The 19,904-nt window shown below is 43.4% G+C and overlaps 1 long non-coding RNA gene across 1 annotated transcript in view; it reads left to right on the top strand.

Moving 5' to 3' along the window:
- Window positions 1–8,196: 8,196 nt before the first annotated feature.
- Window positions 8,197–19,904, top strand: part of LOC109272119 (uncharacterized) — an 87,526-nt gene continuing 75,818 nt past the window's right edge. The window contains exon 1 of the long non-coding RNA XR_002082292.2: window positions 8,197–8,747. This is a non-coding gene — a long non-coding RNA (uncharacterized LOC109272119). The remainder of the gene's footprint in view (window positions 8,748–19,904) is intronic.

The raw sequence follows: 19,904 nt of genomic DNA, 5'->3' as shown, positions 1-19,904 counted from the left end.
TAGGTGATTCCTCAGCCCATTAAAGTTTGAGGAACGCTCTTGCAAATTGCAACCACTGGCTATAAGGAAGAATGAGGAGAGGTTCTGGCTACCCTCTGTGACACAGAGGTTGACCTGCGTTTTGAGTGTTAGTGATAGATCCTGACCGTCTCCAGCACTCCCTCTCAGGGACCAGTGTGGGAGTGTTTATCAGTTTCCAGAGTTTCACTTTCTAAAATAAAAGTGTTGGTTAACTTCACTTGCCCTAGCTGGACATGAAGACATGCCTGAAACCTGGTATGTAGGGCCCTGCCTTGATGGTTGGAACAACTGGCAGTACTTATGGAGGCCTGTCTTGCTAATGGCAAGTCAGCTGGAAGCATCTTGGTTTAGGATGGATAGCACATTGTTTCTGCCATGCTGTAGTCTGACATGTCATGTACACTGAAACTGTTTTCTTACGAACTCAAACCCCAGAATCCTCCAAGGAGTGAGCAGAGAAGAATGCTGGAAGGAGAATCACATGCAAAGTGTGTGTGGGGGGGGGGGGGGGAGGGGGGTGACTACTGAACAAGAATTCTTAGAAACTGTTCCCCCGTGTTTCACCTCACTTGGGATTCTCGCCCTGGGATCCATCAGTTCCATTTAAAATTCAGGCTCAAGGGTAGACAAAAGTGTTTCTCCTTGTTCTTCATAACAGCTGAGACAATCTGACATTTTCAAAAAGAATTTAACTAAACACTAAGGGAGAACAAAAAGGAAATAATAGCAGACAATACAAATAGTGAGTTTCCAGAGCACTAGTTTCTGATCCTAAAATAACCACATGCCGGTCTTAAGGATGGTGTAATAATTTGCATTATTGTTAAGCAAATATTCATTTCTTACCCTTCCCACTGTGTGTGCAATATACATCCTTGTCACATTGGTGTTGACTTTCACCATGTGACTTTCTTTGACCACTGGAATGTTAATAGACACAACATGAACAGAGGCCTTAAATGTGCTTGCATGGCTTGCTTTTGCATCCAGTGATCTGCCGTGACAAGGACATGCCTTGGGTAGCACTGAGTCTTCAGCCTGGATCTGAGCATGACACATGGAATGGGCCTGAACCCAACCTGAAGCCAGGAGCCCTGCTTGACCCACAGCCTGAAGCAAAGCCTCCCATGTAGCCCATTCTAGATCAGCTGAATAGCAGAAAAACTGTAGACCATGAACATAAATGCTGGTGTGGTGATGTACTGAGTGCCGAGCTGACTTGTTTTTCAGCATCATTGTGACAATAGCTGACTGATACGGATGATGCAGTGTCACAGGCCCTGTCCGGAATCCCTTCCGTGGAGCAAGTCCTGCCCATCTCACTGGCTGCTACCCACAAGCTATAGCAGAACCTCTTGACCTTGTTCCTGTTACCCAGACAGCAGGGTGAAACACAGGACCTGCCTCCAGCCCCCTTTGGAGGGTGACATTTACCATCCTACTCAGGCAGAACCTCTCCCTCATCACCCACCTCCATAGTAGAAAGCAGCCTTGCCTTGCAGCTAGCCTGGCCCTCTTCTGTTGACCTAGGGTATAAAATGTCTGAGCCACACAATAATTGATGCAGTGAATAGTAAGACCTACTTGCAATTGCAGAAGCCTTTTTTTGCCCACCTGTCCCAGCAGCTTGGAACGCTCCTCTTTCCCTTCCACATGGAGTGAACCCTACTTGTCCCCTCAACTCTCAGCTCCGGTGCCACTCTCTCAGGGGCCTTTCCCAACTGGATCAAGTCCCCCACGGCCAATCCCATAGCTCTTTGCTTCTTCATGGCACTCAGAGATGCTGTTTTACATTTACTCGTGGGAAGATTTGTTTAATGGCTGTTTGCCCCCCAGACTGTAAGCTTCAGGAAAGCAAGGGTAAACTTCTGGTGGTTTTTGCTCACTGCAAACTCCGTGCACAGCATGTACCTGGTATTCTGAGTCCTTAGTAACTACAAATCGAGTATAGCAGCCTCATTCTCCCTCTAAGGCTCAGAAATGCCCCTTTCCTAGGCAGTTATTTGATTTCTGGGCTTTCCTTCCTTCCTCTAGCACTTTTTATCCCACAGCTCATGAACGTACATGGTTCTCTCCTAATTTCAAGGTCCCTTCCAGCCCCCTAAGGACACACACATGCAGGAACAGAAATGGGATCTTCAATCCCAAAAAGATCTTAACATCTGAATCTTGGATGTGAGGGCACATTCCTCTCAATTACAAAAGAGGGAAACTGAGGCACATTGTTTCTTCCAAGTTTACTCGGTCGGCCATTGGCAGGCTGTTGACAGGAAATTGGTTCTGCCCCTTTTGTTGTCACTGTGGGCATAAATTGTTTTCCTCCTCTAACGATGACTTTGGCACCAAATACCTTTGGTCTGAAACGCTCGCTCCTCATTAAGCAACCCTGGCTTTAGAGGGTCTGCGGGTTGAATAAGGACGGATTGGGAGCCGTCCACTGGCCAGGTGTTTGGTAGCAGCTGCCACTTTCCTTCCTTTGTTTTTTTCCACCATCACTGGTTTGAACCCTCATCGAGAAGGCCACTTTGTCCGGGACAGGAAGGTAATTTAGTCTCGCGTCTGTTTGGCAGCTCCCTGATTACCAGCTGAGCCTGATTACACAGTCTGTGTGCCTGTCCCCAGGACAGACGTGCTGCTGCCATGCTGGAGGAGGAAGGTGGCTCCAACTGTGAAATTGCATTTTGGAATCTCACTTCCAGTGCTTCTCTGTGGCTAACCCAGACCCAGTTCCCGTGGGGAAAGGGCTCCCAGTCCCAAAGTTAATTTCAAAGCTGCTTACTTGCACCCACTGTCTCTGTCCAGCAGGGGGTCCTAGTGGATAGACCAGGCTCTCCTGTCTCTAGACCTGTCTGCCCCTTTCCTTGGATTCCCTGGAGCTTCTTCCCTTCCTCCAGCAAGAACAGCTTCCATTCATGAGTTAACAAGTTTAACTAAAACACTCAGCAAATATTTATTAAGGACTTCTGTGCCAGGAACCTGAGGTGTAGGTTGAGTAAGACACACTTCTGACCGCAGGAGCCCTCACCATAGAGATGGAGACAGCCACGCAGCCTGTTGGGAGTTACAGTAGTGGGAACCCAGAGGAAGAGATTGGTTTCCTCAGAGAAGGGATAGAGCAGAGTAGTTCCTGGGAAGGCTTCACAGAAGTGGCACCATCTTGATGGGGCCTTAAAGGGAATGAGATTTTGTTTCTAAGTGAGGAAGTAATGGCAGGACGGAAGGAGCGTTGTGAGTGACACACAGAGGCATGAAAATCCCAGGTGTGTGAGCAAACAGTGTGGGTAACCAGTCTGGTGGCGGCGGGGTGGGGGGGGTGTTGGACGAAGGTGGGGGTGTGCCTGTAGGAGACACTGTGAGGAGCCTGGGCAAGAAGAGTGTGAAAGATGAGAGGCTGGAAGGTTGGGCTGAGATCAGAGAGTGAAGGGTGCTGTATGACAAGCTGGTCCACCGTGAGGCAGGCAGAGCCACAAACGTGGGTTCCTGTTCAACATGGAGCAGGTAGGTCATCAAGCTTCTGCAGGAAAAGATCACTGGTATATGGTAGATTAAAGATTTTTCCTAGAAATGCCAGTTTCTGGAAGATAAAACACGTGCCATAAATAAACCCAGGAAGATTGTTTTTGAAAGGTCATTTGATAAAGTGGCATTAGGGACACATTGTGAATAATTGTCAAACAAAAAGCTGTGGCTGGCATCCTTTGAGCACTTACGGTGTACCAGACGCGATATAAGCACTTTATGTATATTTCTTTCATTTGACCCTTAGAACAACATGATGAGGCAGATACTGGTTTCCCTGTTTGGTAGTTGAAAGTGGCTGGTAGTTGGTACTTGAAACAATGGGCATTCGGTGAGTCAGGCAGTTTGAAGCCAGTCAGTCTTGACTCCAGGGATGGTGCGGTAACTTACATGCTCTTTAGGAGACAGCCAGAATCCTAGGTTAAGGAATGCCAATTTTCTACAGGCATTTGGGACCCACGGAGGGTTCCGAGCAAAAAGGAGATCTCCTCAGTTGACGATGACTTCTCTGCTGAGCACATAGGGACAGCCTGCAGAACTTGCAGGGGCAGCACTTCAATGAATGGGGCACTAGCAAAGGGAGGCCAGGCCTGTGGGTAGCTCTTCCTGAAGAAAGGCTTTGTGTACATCTCAGGAGCCAAGCTGCACAGAGTGACAGGCTCTGAGGACAGAGGGCTGCCTGTGCACATCGAAGAATGGCACGGACCTGGTTGCCTACTGGTCTTTTTAATCATCCATATGCCTTAAATCACCCCTCAGCAGGAGCACATGCAATTATGAAGGCAGAGAAGAGATCCTAACTTAAATTCCCTATGTCTTCTTGAAACTGAATTCAGCAATCTAAAGACCATCTCGCAGACCTTTACCTTGCCAGTCCGAACACCTAAAATGTGTGGCGTTCCTTAATAAGCAGGGGTAAAACTTGACCACTGCCAGGAAGCTCTCAGAATTCCTGCAGCCTGAGATGCCTTTCACCTGCTGCAATGGAGTTGTTGCCCTGGGATTCCCCATTTCACTGCTTTCCAGCCGCCTTTGTTTTTTTTTCTGACCACCTTTCCAAATGAACCTCTGAATTTCATTCCTGCTCTTCCTGGGGTCTGCAAATCCTCCGTAATGAGTAGCCATCTGCAGATTTCATTTTTATTCAGCCTCCCCTCCCCCTTCAGATTGGTAATAAAAATATTAAATAGGACTAAAGCCGGTGCTGACCCCCACGGCGCCCTGCAAGACAGCCCCCCTTGGGACTGGCTGCCTTTTATCACTGGCCTTTTTTCCCTGTGGTTGTTTGGCCAATTTAGAGCCATCTTCTCTGCCCTCAGCCTGGTCCATCTGAACCGATTTTGAAAATAAAAATATTGAAAGATATTCCAAGATTTTCTAGTTGAAGTCCAGATCTGCATTTTTTTATTTTCTATACAGCAGGAAACAATTATGGTATACAACAGAGTTCTTTTTTTCTTTTTCCCTAACAGGATATTAAATATCAGCATGTTTTGATGTGATCTGGATAGTTGACAAAATGTTTTATTTTCAATAGGTTCTTTTGAATCCTGTGTTCCTGAGTTAACAATTGCTAATAAGGAATAGAAATTCTACTCAATTTCTCTTTTTGATCACAAACTCAGGCCTGGAGCATTTTGTGCTTTGGTTTCTTTGGGCATAAAAAAAAAGTAAACTGGCGAATTTGTGTTCATAACAAACTGCAAGGAAATATTTGATAGCACTACAAAGGATTGTTTATCGCCTAGAGATGCTTGTCTTCTGATACAAATATTCCCCTGTGTTTGGGGGATCCCAAGAGACATGCCACAAAATCCATTTAATTGAAAAAAAAAAAAGACTGTTTTTCTTTTTTAGAAAATAGACTTTATTTTTTAGGGGAAGTTTTAGGCTCACAGGAAAATTGAGAGGAAAGTGAAAATTTGCCCCGTACCTTCTGCCTGCACATACGCGTCGCCTCCCCCACCAGAGCAGTACATTTGTTACAGTCGTTGAATCTACATTGACACATCATTATCACCCAAAGCCTATAGTTTACATTAGGGTTCACTCTTGGTGGTGTACATTCTGTGGGTTTTGACAAATGTATTTTGACAGATGTTTTGACACGTATCCATCATTATGGTATCTCACAGGATATTTTCACGGCCCTAAAAATCCTCTGTGCTCCACCTACTCAGCTCTCCTTCTCCCCAACCCCTAGCAACCCACTGATCTTTTTACCATCTCCACAGTTTTACCCATTTCGTGTTTATTCTACACATTCCACACCTTAAGAAGTCCTAGAAGAGTAAAAGTAGCGTCCTTCTCCTTGGGGACTGCACTCTGCATGTATGAATGTGCTATGAAATATAAATGCATCTGTTCCTGGGCATTTTCTTTTTTCGCTCGCCCTCCTGAGACCTAGGGCTCATGGAGTCAAAAGCCCATGTGGTAGCATCTGGCCATGAGAAGACATCTTTTCAGGCTCTGTTTATCTTTGCCTCAGTACCCTCATCATAGTAATGAGGATGGACGGAGATTTAAAAGCAAATATGATCTAACAAATAGGCCAGACCACTTTCTAATCCAGCATCCAGAACAAAAGATAGCACTTCCCGGCATTAGCTCACCAGGGGGGAAACACCCTCAGCTCTTTCTGGAAAGCCTTTTACTTTCTCTCAATATATGTATGTATCTATTTCTTAAAGTCTTTTATTTGTATAAGGACCCCAGAAGAGAGACCTTGAATACTTGGACCCAAATTTTTAAATTTTTTTGTGACATTTTTCTTGGTCAAGAGCTTTAACAAACAAGACCATCCAAACTAGAAACCTTAATAAAAATTTTTACGCTACAGCTGAACAAGAGAGCATGAGATAATAGGAACCCCACCATTCTCAATATATTTAAGCTCTATTCTATAGAGAGAAGACGTGATAAAGGGGGAAAGGATTTTATAGTTCACAGAACACCATTATATTTCATCACAAATATATTTGTACTCAAGATATCACCATAGCTGATAAAGAAATTTCTGAAAATACTATATTATATATACTACATGTAATAGGTGGATTTTTCTATACACGTGATATTTGCTTGTGTTATATGGACACATCTTTTTGTGAATGTATTTATAAAAACGTATATAAACATAATTTTACTGGTTAGCAACCTTATTGAAATGGTGATGTGGGCCCTGGGCCTGGCTTTCTTTGTATCTCAGTACATCAGGTCTCAATGGCAATAGAGTGGGAGCTGTCCCGTTTCAGAGTCCCTGAAGCCCAGGTTTGTGTTTGTGTATGGGGAGAGTTAATGAGAACAGAATGGCTTTCTTTCCCTGCTTCCCCAATCCCATCTGTTCAAACAAAAGGCTGAAAGGGAAAGAGAACGGAGACCCTGCTGGTCAAGGGGGGAGGAATAATAACACATATCCTTGGGCAACATTTCAGCACATGCAACCCTTTTATACTGTGCTAAAGCTTTTATTCAGACAAAAGGAAGTCAGGCCAATGTAGGTTCCCTTTTAAAAAAATCATTATTAAAAAAAGTACATTAGGCCCAAAGGCTAGTTGGTTTTTTTTTTTTTTCAGTGACTGCATTTGTAAGTGTAGATTAAAAAATGGAAAATATGTAACGAAGGAGAAAGCAATTTGGTTGTAGTGAAATCTGCTGAGTAACCCATGTGTGTAGGGAGCTGTAGAAGACCAATTTTATTTTGCATGAAGTTCAATTAACAGTATCACAAAAGGAGTAAAAGAAGGCACTTTCTGGTCTTCCTAAGGAGAGTCTATGAAAATATTATAATTTCCAGTGGTGAACAAGAAAACACAATGCCCTCTGCCCCTCAGGTCAATGGCTTGTCAGCAGAAGCCCAGCAAGGAACTCACTGGAAGGTCAGAGCTTTCCCTGGAGCAGTTCATTGAGCTTGACTGGCTCCTAAAGATGGCTTCTAGAATACCAGTGGGACACCTCGAGGTATTATTTTATAAGGTTTGTTGATACACAGTGCTACTTAGCAAGGCAGAAGAAAAGGCTTTCTGGGGATTACTCCACTACATATAGGTCTAAGCTACTGGGCGCTCCTACCACAGAGGGGAAAGCGAATTTGCCATCAAACGATTAATTTTCTTGTATCTGTACTATAAACCTTATGTTTCAATAAATCAGTCCTCACAGTAGCTGTGTTGCCATCATGTACAGACAGCCTTATCATTCTTTTGGAGGTGTGCAAAATTAATGCTATCTTCTCCTCTCGAGTTAACTCAGATGCTATCACGCCAGTGACAAGGAAGATAAGAGGTGAAGAGATTCACAGAGATTGCCAAGGAGTGAAGAGGTCTAGGTCACTATATATTTGGGAAAAGAAGGAGACCACATCTTCAAAATACTCACCAGGGGTGCCTGGGTGGCTCAGTCAGTTAAGCGTCCGACTTTGGCTCAGGTCGTGATCTCACGGTTTGTGGGTTTGAGCCCCACGTTGGGCTCTGTGCTGACAGCTCAGAGCCTGGAGCCTGCTTCAGATTCTGTGTCTCCCTCTCTCTCTGCCCCTCCCCCCATTCACACTCTGTCTCTGTCTCTCCAAAATAAATAAATGTTTAAAAAAAATACTTTTCCAAATGATAAATAAGAGAAAGGAAGAGAAAAGTCAAATATGAGTGTTAAGAAATGTCATGTTCAGATCTCCTGGGAATTGTGGATGTCTGAGGAAATTTCATAAGGAAATGCCGTTAAGAATCCCTAATAGGGACACACCAAGGTATAGAGAGCTAATTCCCTAGAAGGTCTACCGTCTATCCATGAAAGGCAAACTAGACCTAAATTCTAAGGGGGCACAGACTCTGAAAACGAGACATTTCCTACAAGGGAGCCTTGAAGGTTAGTAAAGCACAAATTTAGCCACTCTTGGTCATCGTGATGGCAATATTTTCTCCTAAGCGTTCCTTTTCATCAAGTAGGCAACATTCAATTATGCATGCAAATGGCAGAGAAAGCAGGGAAAAGGCAGTCCAAAGCAGTGATTGATCAAAACCGTATTATCTGGCTTTCACCTGCTTCATATTATTCTTTTTTACAATGCATTTTCTTCCCTCATTATTTATTTTTGCTTGGGCTAATTTTAAAATGAGTTTTTATTCCCCAGGTACTTCGGTCAGTGTTGGCCCAGAATGAAAAACACACCCCTTATAATCCGCGGAGGATGTAATCCACGGCATTAATAACTGGTGAGCTGAATGCATTTGCCTACTCCATTTCCCTCCTCTATCCCTAAAGGAAACGAGGAATATAAATATACCTACTTTACAGAATAGATGAGTTTTTAAAGGTTTGGCTACAAAAGGAAATTTTTGGGTAACAGAATTAGATTTTGCCATGGACATTCATCAGAGAAGTAAAGCTGTGTACCGGATAAACAGTCTTGTTCGAGGGGATAACGGGAACCATACTTAAAAGATAATAAGGCTTTAAAGATCACACATTTGAAGGAAAGGTGGTCAAGGCTACCCGTTGGGGTGTGGCTACCATTATACCATCCACGCTAAGTCAGAAGAGAAATACAGTGTGGTTGGTACAGACTCCTTAGTTAGCACAAGGACTCCTCTGCCCCCACCCCCAACCCTACAGTTTCAGGCACCTTTAAGGAATGTTTGGCTCATTTTTGCCATCGTTTTGGGTAAGGTTGTCACACAAGTATGTGGGACCCCTTCTCTCTACCATCCTTGACAAAGTGTGCATACATTTAGAATGAGCGGCTGTCTTCTGTGCATTTGACTTCAACTCAGATACATGGATGTATTCCATAATCATTCACTGTGAGGAACTGAACAGAGGCTGCAAGTGATTTGGAAAGGCTGGCGCCCAGGTGCATATGAGGGAGCAGATGACACGGTCTGCCAGGTTTGAGGCTTGGATATTTATTTATCCTGAGGGCGGTGAGGGGCTTCTGGAGGTAGTAAACAGGTGACTATGGCAGTAGTGCCTCTCTTCTTTATCTGGTGTAACTGAACTTTTCGTCATTAAATGAATGCGTGGCATTAAGAGATTCCTGTAAAGAAGCAGCAGACAAGCAATCGAGAGAATGGTGGGGCCAGATCGTCTACTCTTGGCCTGAGCTCTCAGCCACATTTTGGGGTAAAAACAAAATGGATATACTTAGCTCTGACAAGAAGACAAAATAATTAAGATTTATCAAGACACTTTGAAATACGGGTTAGTAACATTAACTACAGGGTACGATCCATAGGCTTATATTGTGTTTTCATGAAATGAGGTATCTTTTTGGCCAAGTCTGCCATGAAAATCTAATGGGGAGAGGGGTCAAAAGGTACACACTTCAGTTATGAAATAAATAAGTCCTGGGGATAGAATGTATAGCAGTATGGTGACTATAGTTAATAATAATGTATTGTATATTTGAAAGTTACTAGGATCTTAGAAATTCAATTGCAAGAAAAAAATGTGTAACTGTGTGTGATGATGGATGTTAACCAGACTTACTGTGTTGATCGCTTCAGAATATGTATGAATATCGAATCATTATGTTGTACACCTGAAACTAATACAATGTTATATGTCAATTATACCTCAATTTAAAAAAAAAATCTAGTGGGGAAATAAACCAGGCATAGAACTCCAACTCTGAATTATTGCACCGTGAGTTGTTTGTTTGCTTTTTAATGAAGTATATCCAACTACGTTGCTCTCACTAAATGTATGATTATGAATGATAATATTAAGAGTATAAAGAGTTTTTATGTCATTGATAAAGTAAGATAATTTTAGAAGTATTTTACCTCATCTTTGTTTTTTTTCCAGTTACTGTGGCTGTAGAACACATCGCTCCCAAACTTAGCAGTTTAGAGCACTGACAGTATTGATCCCACTTACCATTTTACAATGTGGGCAGAGCTCAGCAGGCATAGCTGGTCTCTGTTCCACATGGTGTCACCTGGGTCGGTTCAAAGGCTGGGACCTGCATCATCCCCTCAGGGAGTTGATGGGGACTGTCAGCTCCTGTCTGCCTGGGCCATCTACTCTTCTGTTTCAGCTCAGGGCCCCCAAGGCACACATCCCAAGAGAGAAAGAGCCAAGCAGAATGGTATCTCCTTTTATGACCCTGTCTAGCTGGGGTAGCCACAGACTTGCACCCAGGTTCAAAGGGAGGGAACACAGACATCACCCCTCAACGAAGGAGTGTCAGAAAGAATAGGTGGAAACAGAGGATGTTGATAATAGCTATCTTTGGGAAATCCGGTTTTCCAATTGGTCATTTTTATTATCTTGCTGTGTTTTATGTGCTGTACACAACACGTCAGTATATGTTCACATTTCACCCGTAACCATGTATATATTTATGAAATTGTCCACATGTTTTATAAATTAGGGCACATGGTAAAAATCATTTGAAAACCCCTAATTAGAGGATTGAAGGCAAATAAAACATTGTGTATTTGCATAGCATGGCAGGCACTCAGCATATTTTAGCTTTTGGGTTCTTCCTCATTGGCCTTCAGATTAGCAGAAAGTTTAGTACCCTGTAAAAGCAGTGTTACTAGGATTCCTCACCTTAATTAATCTCTCTTTCCCCTATATTCTGATGGTATACTACGCCTTTGGTGCCACATTTCTCACATTTTTTTTTCTCATTCAAGTTATGTATGTAGATATATAAGACCAAGTCTTACTCAGCTCTGTGTACCCAGCAGCTACTAGGATGCTCTGTACATGGTGGGTGTCCCCTCCTCAAATACCGAGTAGAATGGAGTTGCCAGAGATTTAGGACCTTTCCTCCAGGGAGGAAGGTGGTGGTAGGAGAGCTGATTAGCTTAGGAGAGAAGGGAGAAGGGATGTCCGATGTCTGTTCCTCTGACCAACAGCTCTCGCTATCATGTCCTATATGTCTTCCAAACCAACTCTGAGGGCCATAATAGTGGGGCAGAGGAGAATGACTAGGCCCTTAATCCAAAGAACAGTAAATATCTACTTTTCACCTTTGGCACAGTTGCTGAGGTCTCTGATCCCGTAGCTCATGGCGAATGGAAATAGGTACAGATTATCAGTCATGACATGTGTCACTGACTGAATAAAACTTTGAGCCAATTGATTCTTGGTTTCCTCATCTGTAAAGGGGTGGAGTCGTTTTCATAAATTCTCAGGTGCCCCGCAGCCCAAAAAAGTTGTGGTTCTTCAAGCCCTTGAGGTATGGTTCTGTGTGGGTGGTCATGATGGTGAAGTAAAGGTGCTGATCCTGAATCCTGGTCAAGGCATGGTGCTGTTCTGCAGGCTTGTGGCTTAATGAAAACCATTGAAAATACAGATTATTCCCCAGTGCCTAGCATAGTACCTGGCCCAACGTAAGTGCTGGAATATTTATTGAGTATGATATAATAAAGAACACAGCTGGTCTTTGTCCCTGGTTCCTGGCACAGAGTTTCAAAAATCCTTGGAATTTCCCATGTGATAGTAGAGTCTTTTATTATCCTAAGAGCCCCTTTGACCATACCTGAGTTTATGCTAATGAGGTGACTCTTGATGGGCCTTAAATAATTTCAAGGGAGGGACTGGTTATGTCAGAAAAACCAAGACATGGTTATGATTAGAGTATGGAACTTTCTTTCAACCCCACCCCCTGACCTCTGGGGCGAGGAGCAGGGCTGGAGATCAAGTTCACTCAAGCGGCCTGTGATTTAATCAGTGGTGATAGTACAGTGAAACCCCAGACAAAAACTGAAAACCGGCGCTGAGGAGAGCTTCCTGGTTGGTGAAGAAGTGGATGTGCTGAGAGGGTCACATGCCCAGAGAGAGCAAAGAAGTTCTGTGCCTTTCCCGCAAGAACTTACCTATGTACCTTCAGTGTTTGGCGGTTTCAGAACTGTAGCCTTCAGTCATTCTAGTGAATTGTCAAACCTGAAGAGGGGCTGGGACATTGGAACCCCTGAATTTGTAGCCAAGTCACACACAAGTGCAGGTATCTGGGGATCCCCCTTGCAACTGGCATCTGAAATAAGGGCTATCTTGGGGACCTTGCTCTTTATCTCGTGGGATCTGGTACTACGAGTAGTTAGAATAAAAGGACTTTACCCTTAACTTCTTGGGTCTGTGCTAACTCTGAGTAGTTAGTGTCAGAATTGAATGGAATCATAGGACACCCAGTTAGTGTCAGAGAATTGGTGTTGGAACGTAGTAGGTATTTGTATCAGTGATAATAATGACGTTAGTGAGCACTTACTCTGTTCCAGGCGCTCTTCCGAGTGCTTTACATATGTTACCTCATATGACCCTCATGACAAAATGGTGAGACAGAAGACATTATTATCCCCATTTACATGTAGGAAACTGAGGCACAGAGGTGGTAAGTAATTTCAGTGTCACACAGATGGTAAATAGCAAAATTGGGACTTAAGCCCAAGCAATTTGGATTCAGAGCCCACGTCCTAAACCCCCTCCCCCCCCCACAGTCTCACTGTTCAGCTCTCTTTTCTACACCCTCAGGCAGCTAGCTGATGCAAAACTAAAAGACTTGAAGATGTCGGGCATGTCCGATGGCCAATATTCAGAAACATGGAAAGGATTTCTTTTAAGACACTTTATAAAAGAGGCTGTGATGTAGTTGCCGGTTCCCTGAGAATTGAAATGATGCCACATGCCTCATCTCAACTCAGATATTAAGTGTGAAATTCCTCAGACCCTATTAATCAAAGCAGTCACCAGAATCAATATTCATTAAACAGCCATGTGCATGAACAAAAGTTAATCACAAAGAAGGCATAGACACTGCTCCCAAGTTGGCTCTACCCAAAAGGGAAGATATCACTAATGGAGACAAACCTTCCTTCCTGTCTTGGGTAAATAGAGGGTAGAAGGGACTCCCACTTATCCGGATGGATTTGAAGCACTCCACATCTGCCCCTGTGCCCTCCTCATATCTCTTCATATGTAAAGTATTTTCTATTCGGAGGACAGAGCAAGACTAGATTAATAGCAGGGCTGGTGACCCCTATCTGTAAAGGGCCTTGGCCTCTCATAAAAATACTTAATAGAGTTCTTTCCCTTTAATTGCATGCCACAATCTTTGGGGGCCCATCCATCTCTACGGCTGCTCCAGGCACTGGCCTCCCTTTGTATGGTGGTTCTGCCTAAGTGTGGAATCAGCTGATGAGGCCAGGGGTCCCAAGGCAGTACACCATCTGGTCAAGGTCATGGGTGGCAGATTACCAATTAGGAAGCATGGCAGGGAGGATGTTGTGTGGCTTGGGGCCAGGAATAGATGGTGGATCAGCCATTAGTAAGGGAACTGGTGTAGGTGTTGCAACAGATTAATACACAAATCTTTGCTCCCAGGGGATCCTGCATGAAATCTTAGATTTGGTCACTAGGAGCTTTCAGAGGTGGATAATGAAGCAACTTTATTAAAAGATGAGCACGCGCTTAGAGCAGTGAGTCTCAAATTTTAATGTGCAAATGAATCACCTGGGTGTTTTGTTAAAATATATTTTCTGATTCAATGGGTCTGAGATGGGCCTGAGATTTTGCATTTATAAAACACAAGAGATGTTGGTGCTCTGGGCCAGGGACCACTCTTTGAGTAGCAAGGTCTTAGAATACATCTTACCTGCTTCTCTCTTCTCTTCAGAATACCTCTTCTGCAGTAATCAACATCATTGGAACCTGGTTTCCATAGATGTGCCTTCTACCCAACTCCTTAGATTAAATGAGGTCCCTCTCATATGTTATGTTGAATAAGAAAGACCTGGTTTCTACACTTTATTTTTTCTTTTACTTCTCATTTTCATTTTAATTATACAAATAATGTGTGAATATATCTGGAATATTTTAGCCAGCTCAAATGTCATTTAATCTGAGAACCCTTTTAAGACTAAGAACCATGATACCATTATTATTCTCAATAAAGGTAATAATAATTCTTTAATATCATCTCATCTCTAATTCATGTTTAATTTCAGGTAATTTTCCCCCAAATGTCCTTTTATGGTTTGAATAAAGATCTAAATGATCTCTACAAAATTACATTTGGTTGGTTTGTATCTTAAATTTCAATTTATCTTCATCTCTAACAGCTCTTATTATTAACCAATTATTAGTATTAATAATAACAATTATTATTATTATTTTGGAATTCATCCCATTTATTTGTTGAAGAGACTAGATTATTTACACTGTACAACTTCCTTCGTTCTGAATTTGTCTGATTGCATCCTCTTGGTGTCATTTAACCTGTTCCTTTAACCCCTGTATTTCCTGTTATTGGGTAAAGCTGACTTAATTAGATTCAGTACTTTTTTTTTTTTTGCCAGTAATACTCCATAAGTGGTGCTATGTGCTTTCTACTCTGTCACGTTGGGAGGAAAGTATGACGGATTGTTTCACTTTTTGAGATGTTAGGATTGATTGGCCACTGGGTTCAGATGATGTTAACTTGACTGCTGTGAAGTCCACCATCAACCTTTTGTGCCTGGTGTTAGCCTTCATTGATAACACTTGTCTGCACTCTGTGCTTCCCTATCACACCACTTTATTTATCAGTTTTCTCTGCTTTATGGTGGATCCGTTCAAGGCAGAATTATGTCTCTCTCTTTAGCCCCTAACCAAGTACCTGGCATATAGTGGGTACCCAATAAATAATTATTGACTTTGTGAATTCTGCCTCTAACATCTCCTGAGATCAGTGGATGCCTGCCAGAGATCGGCTCTCAGGTTACATCCTTTCTAGAAGGTATGCAGGACTTTTAAAGGCTTCGTAATATCAAAGGCATTCCTTATAGCAAGGCTGCCACTTTTGAGTTTGATGTCATGTCAGAGAAAAGGTATTTAAGACATCACTGGAGTTCTCAGGCCCCCTGGTGCCACAGAGGACATAAGGAGAGAAAAGGAAGAGTCTTTGTCAATCTTTGAGTCAAGAAACGGGTTTGGGGGTCAGACATATGGTCACAGGCAGAGACTTCCTGAGGGGCACAGAGAAGGGCTTGCTTCGGGAGAGAACCGAGGGATATTCCAGGCAGCAGTTTCTTACGTGACTGTGTGCTCATTTGAAGCATGATAACCTCTTTTCAGAGTGGAGGAATCACTGATGCTCTCATTGAACTTTTTTCTCTTTCTTCCTAATGTCTTTGAATTCAACAGCTTTTGTGTGGAACAGTTCCTCCAAACTGTTCAACTTGTGCAGTGATAGATGACCTTTGAGCTTTTTTAGTACATTTGGTTTTTTCTTTAAACTTTTAATGTTTATTTATTTTTAAGAGACACAGAGAAACAGAGCACAAGTGGGGGAAGGACAGAGAGAGAAGGAGACACAGAATCCTAAGCAGGCTCCAAGCTCTGAGCTGTCAGCACAAAGCCCGACGCAGGGCTCGAACTCACAAAGAGCAAGATCATGACCTGAGCCGAAGTCGGACGCTTAACCGACTGAGCCACCCAGGCGCCCCATTCTTTAGTACATTTGTGACAGGGAATAAGGGGTGGGGGTTTGCTAAAATATCCTAGCTGAGGGGGCAACATCTTAGCTTTTGGAGACTGAAGGGGAAACCACAGCATGTCCAGTAGGAGGAGCCCTTATCAATGAAGATGCCACGGTATTTTAAGTTGAAGAGGAAATGCCGAAAGAAGGTCAAAGATGGGCAGTGGTTCGATTTAGAACGTTCAACTTTCCGATGGGGCAAAAGCAATATGCATTCAGTAGAAATTATACTTTGGACTTTGAATTTTGATCTTCTCTTGGGTTAGGGATATGCGGTAGGATGCTGGAGCTCTCAGTCGGCCACATGATCACGAGGGTGAACACCCATTGCACTGATAGCCATTCTGCATGCAGCCATTCTGTTTTTCACTTTCAGTTCAGTAGTTAGTAAATTACATGAGATATTCAATACTTCATTATAAAATACACTTTATGTTAGGTGATATTGCCCCACTGTAGGCTAATGTAAATGTTCTGAGCATGTTTCAGGGAGGCTGGGCTAAGCTATGATGTCCAGCAGGTAGGTAGGTTAGGTATATTAAATGCATTTTTTGATTTAATGATATTTTCACTTTATGATGGGGTTTATCTCAATTTAAACCCCCTTGTAAGTCGAGGAAGGTCTGTATCAGCTGAGGTCCTGAAGTCACCGCCTAAAAGAAATATGTGAGATTAAAAGAGAAATGCTAATGTCCCAGGTTCCTCCCCTGTTTCTCTCTCTCTCTGATTCACAAGTTTTAAACTTTAAATGAGTGGTTCTCAACTGGGGATAATTTTATCCCCCCCCCCCCAAGGGTCAGTTATCAATGTTGGTGACATTTTTGGTGATGAGGACTGTGGAGTTGCTACTTGCATCTGAAGCCTACAGGCTGGGGACACCACTAAGCACGCTACCATGCACAGGACAGCCCCACAGCATAGTAGTATCTCGTCCAAAATGTCAGTAATGTTGAGGTTCAGAAACCCCTGCCTTAAAGCAGTCTTTTGTCTGTTCACCAGTTGTCCCTTTCAATGGTACAAACTCTCCGGCTCTTCAGTTTAGTGTCTTCTAACTGAATTCCTAAATTCCCACTCTCAAATTCCTTGGAGTCTTTCTTCAGAGTTATCCAAGGACTAGTTCTGGAATCTTCAAAGTCAGGTGTCCCAAAATGTGTTTCTCTTTTACTAGCCAAATCTCTGCCCCTCATGCCCATCCCAAAGTACTGTGTTCCTCTTTTTGTGTGTTTTTTTAAAACTCTGTTTTTCATACCTCATATTGTTTTAGGAAATAGAGAACAGAAATATAGAGAGCAACTAACGAAACAAATGAAAACATCTCTGGTTTGGGCGCCTGGGTGGTTCAGTTGGTTAAGCGTCCAACTTTGGCTCAGATCGTGATCTTGTGGTCCGTGAGTTTGAGCCCCATGTCGGTCTCTGTGCTGACAGCTCAGAGCCTGTAGCCTGCTTGGGTTCTGTGTCTCTCTCTCTCTCCCCCTTACCTGCTCACCCTCTGTCTCTCTTTCTCTCAAAACATTAAAGCAAGCAAGCAAGCAAGCATCTCTGGTTAAAATATATATTCTTTCTGAATACTCCCTATGTTCTCTATATCAGAGTTAAGGAAGGTCCCCCTAAGGTCCAGTTAATCAGGGCCTTTGGGGGACCACTTGTATTCAAAATTAAGAGATTAATACTTGACAGGAAAGGCTAGGACGTTTTAACCTTTGCTGAATTGAAGAGCAAAAAGCTGTGGCATCTCTAGCATCGCTGAGTTACCTTAAATATTTTGATGAAGGTAGTTGAAGACCCAAGTGATAAAGTTGGGAGACTTACGGAAACTCTCAAGTTTCTAGCTCTTTTCCTTTAAATAAAGGGTTGTTTCTAGAATCTCTTCCAGCTTCAGACTTGGAGTCATTGTCAACTCTTAGGAACAGGGGGCTAGACTGAAAGTAGTCAGAAGAGACACAAGCTAAGAGGGCAGGACTAGTTGGAAATAACTTCTAAGCAGATTGCAGTGGAAGAGGAGATGGTAACAGAAGGCATACTTTCCTCCTTTATGTCCTTCTCTGGAGATTGTTGTCTTTTCTTATTCAGGATCCTGGTCATACACGGAATGTGAGATCTTGAAAACACCTTAATAGCCTGCAGTGGAGTGCAGTGTATCTCCTGACTCAAGTCCCCACCCTCACCTAGTAATGTTTCCTGTACTGAGAATGCTGGAAAAATTCCTAACCTTCCCTCAACAGCTGGGGTCTGGCATCCACCTTACGTGCACGAGCAGGATTTGGATTGTGGAAGTGAGGGAGGGGCTGTCGTCTTGCTCCAGTGGTTGTTGTTGGTGAGCAAGGTCAAGGACAGAGGGAAGGCCTGCAGCAGTGTCATTCTCTAGCTTCCTGACGTAGAAAGGTGGTTTGGAGGAAGTAGCAGAGGATGTAGACCCTTGGTTAGCAGGCATGGAAGTACGGACTTGAACTCTATAGTTCTAGTGCGGGCTTTCCAGAACCCAGCCTAGAATCCAGTCCTCTAGCCCTTCCAATAACTTGCTACCACTGCGTTTCTTGTATTAAGTTCCTTTCTGCTTACAGTACCCATATTTCTGCTGTCCACATTGAGCCGTGCCTCATACAAGGTCATAAACAGGTGAAGAACCTCCTGTCTTGCTTCCCACTGATCTAGGTGCAGTGCTGAGGGCCCCGGTGTACTGGAGAGAGGGAGACAATGAAGAGGAAGCTAAACCAGGACGTGGCAGGGCCTGGGGAGCTGCAGAGTGGCTTTACAAATGTGTATAGGGATGTATTCTGAAAAGTCATTCATTTAACTGAAATATTGTAAAAAAGTTCCTGATGCCTAGGCTTGGAGTTGAAGCCAAGAATGGGTTTGGACTGCAAGTTGAGCAGAAATACCTATTGGTCCAGATCCTTTTCTGGATAAATGTGAAGAGGAGGTGGGTGCCACTCATTCGCAACATCTCACGTTCTGTCAACAAACCGAGCAAGCGGTAAAGTGAGGAGGAAGGTTGCACACAGAAAGCTTGTATTCACATCAACTCGAACCTCAGATTTCCTGGCTGTAGATCATACACATTGCTGAGAAGCTTAATTTCCCTGTTGTATCACAGCATGTTATCCGAATAACCTATAAATTTACACCATAGTGATGTATTATGTTTCTAGGGCACACTGTAGATTCTCACATCTGTTGTTCAGGGCAAATTCTCTTTTACAGAATCTGGAAATTGCCAGCAGTTTTGACACAACTATCTGGCAAAAGAAACAAACTAGAGGGGCAGAGGGAGGATATTACACTTTTTGCAAAAGCTGAAAACAAAAAGGTAAAATGCTTTGTTGGATAATAGAGGTCAGAACCAAAGCAAGCTCCTAGAGGCCACAGGGAGAACAGCAGAGCGACCCTGGATTCTGGAGAAGCTGGAAAATATTCTCCCAGCGTTCCAGGTGTCCTTGTGCCCTCTGTGTGGTACACAAAGTATTCCACTTAGGTTGTTTTTGCAGGACCTGACTCTAAAGTTGCCTCCTCTGGGGTGAAATACTGGGTTTTGGGCTGTGTGCTTTTCTGCTGTCACCCCTTGGTGGGATGTGTCAGGGGTACCCAAGACCAGCCTCAGGCTCTGTGGTTTGTTAGAGGAACTCCCAGCATTCAGGAAAGCTCTTATACTTGTGGTTAGAGTGTATTACAGTAAAAGGATGCAGATTAAAATCAGCAAAGGAAAAAGGCATATGGGGCAAAGTCCAGGAGAAACCAGGTGCAAGCTTCCAGATGTCCAGTCCCAGTAGAGCTGATGGGATGTGCTTAATTCTTCTGGTAGCAGTGTGTCAGAACATATGCGAAGTGTTGCCAACCAAGGAAGTGCACCCCAGCCTTGGTATCCAGGGTTTTTATTGGGGAGGGGGGTCTGTCATGCAGGCATGCTGTG

The sequence above is a fragment of the Panthera pardus genome, unplaced genomic scaffold (genome assembly GCF_024362965.1).
Source record: "Panthera pardus isolate Hobbes unplaced genomic scaffold, ASM2436296v1 HiC_scaffold_11, whole genome shotgun sequence".
Classification (NCBI taxonomy): domain Eukaryota; kingdom Metazoa; phylum Chordata; class Mammalia; order Carnivora; family Felidae; genus Panthera; species Panthera pardus.
The sequence above is the reverse complement of the archived record's forward strand: the minus strand, read 5'-3'. Positions and strand labels throughout refer to the sequence as shown.